The sequence below is a fragment of the Elephantulus edwardii genome, unplaced genomic scaffold, assembly GCF_000299155.1.
Source record: "Elephantulus edwardii isolate Elephantulus edwardi_28Jun2011 unplaced genomic scaffold, EleEdw1.0 scaffold00146, whole genome shotgun sequence".
In the NCBI taxonomy this organism is placed as follows: Eukaryota; Metazoa; Chordata; class Mammalia; order Macroscelidea; family Macroscelididae; genus Elephantulus; species Elephantulus edwardii.
In genome coordinates, this window is record NW_006399896.1 from 121,299 (window position 1) to 128,006 (window position 6,708).

A 6,708-nucleotide genomic window follows, 5' to 3' on the forward strand; every position below is an offset into this window, starting at 1 on the left:
CGACTCGACGGCACATAACAACAACAACAACAACCTATAACTTAGCATGTTCTCTATCTCTGTTCTGAACATTTTGAAGTCAAAGATCTTTTAAGACTAAAATGAAATTTCCCTCGCCTGCGCTTTAGCACTGCAGTCCAAGATGTCATCCTCAGGCATGCCCGACCTGCCCACCCCTCTCACCAACTTCATGATTGAATACACTAAGATCTTCATAAACAATGAATGGCACAACTCAGTGAGTGGCAAAAAATTTCCTGTTTTCAATCCGGCAACTGAGGAGAAAATCTGTGAGGTGGAAGCAGGAGACAAGGCAGATGTCGATAAAGTGGTGAAAGCTGCAAGAGAAGCTTTTCAGATTGGCTCTCCATGGTGAACTACGGACGCTTCAGAAAGGGGACGGCTCCTCTACAAGTTGGCTGATTTACTTGAGAGGGATCGCCTGCTGTTGGCATCAAGGGAGGCCGTGAATTGTGGAAAAGTATTTGCTGCTGCCTATCTGACGGACTTGGGGTTCAGCATCAAAACTTTACGCTACTGTGCAGGCTGGGCTGACGAGATCCATGGCTGGACGATACCTATGGATGGAGACTTCTTTGGTTATACAAGACCTGAGCCAGATGGTGTGTGTGGCCAGATCATTTCTTGGAATTTCCCGCTGGTCATGCTTAGCTGGAAGTTAGGACCTGCTCGTTCCGGTGGCAACAGCGTGATTGTCAAACCGGCAGAGCAGACGCCTCTCTCAGCTCTTTATGTGGCATCTCTGATAAAAGAAGCAAGGTTTCCCCCAGGAGTGGTGAATATTGTGTCCAGTTACAGACCCACCGCAGAAGCAGCCATCTCTTCCCACATGGACATCGACAAAGTGGCATTGACAGGATCAACTGAGGTTGGAAAATTAATTAAAGAAGCTGCTGGGAAGAGCAATCTGAAGGGGGTGACCCTGGAGCTGGGCGGGAAGAGCCCCTGCATTGTGTTTGCAGATGCGGACTTGGACAACGCAGTTGAATTTGCACACCAGGGACTGTTCCTCCACCAAGGCCAGTGTTGTGTATCTGCATCCAGGCTTTTTTTGTGGAAGAATCAATTTATGATGAGTTTGTTCAAAGGAGTGTTGAGCGGGCTAATAAGTGTGTTCTTGGCAATCCTCTGACCCCAGGAGTAAGCCAAAATCCTCAGATTGACAAGGAACAATATGATAAAATAATTGACCCGACTGAGAGTTGGAAGAAAGAAGGAGCCAAACTGGAATGTGGAGGAGGCCTCTGGGGGAATAAAAGTTACTTTATCCAGCCCGCAGTTTTCTCCAATGTGACCGATGAGGTATGCATTGCCAAGGAGGAAATATTTGGACCAGTCCAGCAAATCATGAAGTTTAAATCTTTAGATGAAGTGATCAAGAGAGCCAACAACACTTTCTATGGCCTAGCGGCAGGAGTCTTTACCAAGGACCTTGATAAAGCTGTGACAGTGTCTGTTGCCCTGCAGGCTGGGACAGTATGGGCGAACTGCTATATGGTGAATTCTGTCCAGTGCCCCTTTGGGGGATTCAAGATGTCTAGAAATGGACGAGAATTGGGAGAATATGGTCTTCATGAATATAACGAGGTCAAGACAGTCACAAAGAAAATTTCCAAGAAGAATTCATAAAGAACATCGTGAGGGTGGAGAGAAACCTCAATAGCCAAGCGTCTTCTCTAACAGCTAATATATTTCAGTGTCTTATCTTGATTTTTCTAAATAAGAAAACCACATTAGCAACAATATCCACACACAGCAAACTTGGCATGTAACTTACTCTGAACCAGTTTATGATTTAATAGAGGATGACTATTTATCCTTTAATTTATTCATTTTCCAGTTCCTTGAAATACTTGATATTTATGTTAACTGCCAAGTAGAGACACTTAACTCCAAGTAGTTGTGAAATCATTGATGCCTCTTTACATGTTGATTAGAATGTGGTGCCTGCCTGCTGAAGGAAGTGATTCCTGAAATAATGAGCGATAATCTCCGTGTAAACTTCAGTAAAAACAACCTTGATTTAAAAAAAAAAAAAGTATAATGAAATTTGCCCACAAAGGATCATACTTGGACAGGGAGAAGAGAGTAAAATTATTAACTGGATAATGTTGTTGTTGATAGCCTTTGAGTCAAGTACAACTCATTACTACCCTATGAACAAAAGGCCTGAAGCCCCTTTACAACTATCAACATTTATCAGAGTTCATAGTTTCCAGAGGCAAGGTGTTTAGGAAATGGATGCCACTACTGCTTCCAAACCTGTCATAGAATGTTATTGGTTGAGTTACCTGTGATTCATAGTGATCCTACATAGAGCAGTTCTGAACCCTTCCCTGTCCTGAGCCAGGCTCACTAATTATGACACACCAACCCCCATTGCCCCTGTTACTGTATCAATCTATCTCATCTAGGGTCTCCCTCTCCTGCACTGTCCCTCCACCCTTCTGAGCATGGTGTCCTTCTCCAAGGACCAATCTCTTCTGGTCACATGTCCAAAGTATGTGAGGCAGAGCTTCAAAATCCTAGCCTCCAAGGAGAGACTTGGTTTCACCCTCTCCAAGACAGACTAATTTGTTTTCTTGTCAGTCCATGGTATGTTCCAGACTCTTCTCCAGCACCACAACTCGAAGGCAACTATCCTTCTTTTGTCATCCTTAGTCATTGTCCAACTTTCTGAAGCATAACAAGTAATTGAGAAAACCATGGTCTGGATTATGTACACCTTTGTGTCTAGACTGACATTATTAAAATGGTTGAAGCAATATCCTAAAGGGAATGCAATATCTAAAATGGGATGATCCAATGCAATATCACTAAAGAAAAAGAAGAAACAGAGAGATATATAGAAGGATTCATGGAAAATGAAATTATAGAGAGTAGGCAAAGTGTAACTGCATTGTGAATGTTGAAATTAATTTTATACAACAAAATATGGATGATGGTTAAATGAAAAATTAGTTCGTTCTGAAAATCTTTACTCAAACAACAAGAGTATGATGAAAACTATGCATCTTTTCTGCAGGTAGAGAATAAGGAAAACTATTATGTATATATGTATCCCAGTTTTAACCTCTAGTTTTTTCTTCCATATCTCAAATGTCTTCCATATCCATATATTGAACTAAAAGCCACATTTAAAGTTTTTTTGCATCTTGTCTAATGTTGATGAGCACAGATGGTTGATACTTAAAATTCTTGCTGAAATTTTCAAAAGCATAATGAGACAGTATATTTGCATTTTTAACTCTTCCCTCCTCCCTCTGTTATTTCTCTAGTTCTCTTTCTAAGTTAATGAGATTTCATTTTATGCCTAGAAAATAAAAGCAAAAAAAATGTAATGAATAAAAGTAGCCTTCCAGCCTTAAACAGTACAGTGGAATCTCACAGAAACCTGAACAGAGGAGAGAAGGAAATCCACATAGAACTTGCAAGATGAGAATGATGGAAGAAGACATACCAAATTAAACCCATTCCCACTGCTGTGGTGTTGATTCCAACTCAGGACAATCTTCCAAGTTTTCAAAGCTGTATGTCTTAACAGGAAAGGACTGTTTATCCTTGTCCTGCAGAGCTGCTGGTGAGTTTGAACTGCCAAACTTTCAGTTAGCAGACTCACGTGTAATCCATTAACCCATCAGGACTACTAGAAGATATAAGAAATAATAATGTCTCACATTTATTTCATAGCACTTCACAGTTCTGAGAGCACTTGCATTTGTATTATCTCACTCAATAACCTCTACCTGGAATGTAGGCAGGGCAGATAGCATTATCCTGATTGATATAAAGCTCAGGTCCAGAATGTTCTAATGAATTATTCAAGATCACACTGAAGTCTTAAGTGGAAAAAGCAGGAATAAGGATGTAAAACTTTTCACCTGAGTTTCTCTTTTCCCTACATCACAGAAGTCAAGGAGAATGAAGTATTAGCTAAGGAAAGAAAAAAAAAATATACACAATTTGTGAAAAACAGTATATACATTTTTAAACATCTTTTCAGTCAAAATGAATAAAATTTGGTTTTCAGTTATGATAGCACGGTATATGACTGTTAGCAAATCAGTCCTTTCCATTAAAATGCAATTGCCCTTATATTAGTCATAGAGGTTTAATCATTTGTGAAGGATAAAATGATGCTATCTTTATGAAATGCCATTGTAATCTTTTAGGTAAACAGTGTGGAACCAATTGCATTATTCTTTATAAGTTAATGGGTTTAAAGTTGTAAAATCTGGAAATATTTTACCACTATACTGCTGCTATAGGCATTTCCCATTCTGAAGCTCAGCAGTCCTTGGCCACATAAACATCTGCAAGCTGCGAGTGTCACTTTACCTTAGTCATAACCAAGCAACTTAAAGGAATGAGTCACCAGGCGTGGGAGTTTGGGACATCTAAGACAATGTTCTACCTCCTACTTTGGTGAATAGCAATGGGTGTCTTAAAAACATGCAAATAGCCACCTCAGATGCAACAACTGATCACTGTTCAAAATAAACAATGAAGAAAATCAAAGACTCAGGAAAACAATACAAAGGATTAATGGACTGAGTGAACGCAGTCTCCACTAAGTAGAGATGAAAATAACTAGATGGTGCCCAATTATTGTCCCAACTACTGCAATGGGGACCACAAAAGGTCCTGGAATAAAATTCAAAATCATAAAAATGATCTGTCTGACCTGGTCTGATAGAGACTGGTGGAATCTCTAAGACTGTGGTGCTCAGACATCCTATAAACCTGGAATGGAACGACCTCTGAAATGACCTTGCTGCAAAACAATGTTGTTGTTAGGTGCCATCAAGTTGAGTACTACTCATAGCAACCCTATGAACAAAATATCTGAACCCTGTTCTATCCTGCGCCATCCTCACACTTCCTGACACACAAAAGCCCACTGCAGCAGTCACCATGTCAATCCTCCTGGTTGAGGTCTTCCTCTCCTTCACCAACCCTCCACCCTTCCCAGCATCGTGTCCTTCTCCAAGGAATTAAAAACTCCTAGCAGCTTGCCCAACACGTGTGAGGCAAAACCTCATCATTCTTGCATAATCAAGTGCTCTGGGATTCCCATTCTTCTCAAGGTCAGCTACAACTTATTATGATCCACAGAGTCAAATGCCTTTGCACAGTCAATAAAGCACAAATAGACATTCTTCTGGTATTCCTTAACTTTCAGCCAGGATCCATCTGATATCAGCAATGATCCCTGGTTCCACAGCCTCTTCTATATCCTGCTTGAACTTCTGTCAGTTCCGTAGCTATGTACTGCTCCAGCCATTTTTTTATGATCTTCAGCAGTATTTTGCTTGCATTTGATGTCAATGATATTGTTCTATAGTTTCCACATTCAGTTGGATCACCCTTCTTGGGAATAGGAACAAATATGGACCTCTTCCTATCTGCTGGCCAGACAGCCGCCTTCCAAATTTCCAGGCATAGATTGATGAGTGCATCCAAGGCTGAATCTGTTAACTGAAACAAGTCAATGGTATCCCATCGATTCCTGGGGCCTTATTTTTTTGCCAATGCCTTCAATGCAGCTTCCACTTCCTCCTTCATTACCAGAGGTGTTTAAAGTCACTTATGACATTCCTGAAGAACATACTCCTCAGAAAGATTAACCATACAAAACCCAAAGAGCCAATCACAAAAAGGGTACAGAATATTAACAGATGCTTAACCAAAGAAGACTTCAGATGGCAAACAAAGACATGAGGAAATTTTCAAAATCCCTAATATCAGAGAGATTCAAATTATAACAACTGAGATATCATCTTACCCCAGTAACAATAGCAAAGTTCAACAGGCCAGCAACCATCAAGTGCTGGTAAGGTTGTGAAGAGATTAAAGCTCTCATTCACTGCTGGTGGAATTGTAAAATGGTACAGCCACTATGGATGGTAGTCTGGTGCTTTCTCAAAAAGTTGGACATAGAAATACCATTTGACTCAGTAACTCCACTACTGAGAATATACTCTGAAGAAACCAGAGCCACAACTCAGACAAATGTATGCACACCCATGTTTATTACTCACAATAGAAGAGAGATGGAAGCAACCCAAATGCCCATCAACAAACGAACAGATATAAAAACTATGGTATATTCACACAACGTAATATTATGCAGCATTGAAAACCAATGAACTCGTAAACTATTACACAACATGGTGAGTCTGGAGGACATTATGCTGAATGAATATCTCAGTAACAAATGTAAAAATAGTGCATAACACTGCTGTTATAAAATAGGACAGACATGGGGGCTTGAGGAGAGAATGCGAAAAGAATGGGGAGATATGAACACTGCATTAGATCAGATGAGAGGAAGAACCTCCAAAAGGAATATATGATTAAACATTATACGTATGACAACAATCTGAAACAAGGGGAGCATTGTGGGGAGGGCTCAAGGAGGAAAGGAGGGGAAGAAAATGTGCACCAATGGGAAAAAAAAGAGAACATTTTTTTTATGTTTAAAAGTGTTACATTTTTCCGGTGCTGGCTGAAAATCGCCTGTGACTTCATCCATAGCCACTGGTGAGAGTCAGCGCCCAGAGCCATCAGGGGCTTTAAGCTCGTTGCCCACTACTGTGGTGTGGACAGCTGAAACCCAGGCCCTGACAGGCACCTGGGAGGGGGGGGGAACCCAGACTCTACTTCATGCTCTGCTGGAGAAGGAGG

General features: G+C 40.7%; 1 pseudogene; it reads left to right on the top strand.

Moving 5' to 3' along the window:
• Nucleotides 1-142: 142 nt before the first annotated feature.
• Nucleotides 143-1,650, top strand: LOC102873144 (annotated as a pseudogene).
• The last annotated feature ends 5,058 nt before the right edge of the window (nucleotides 1,651-6,708 follow it).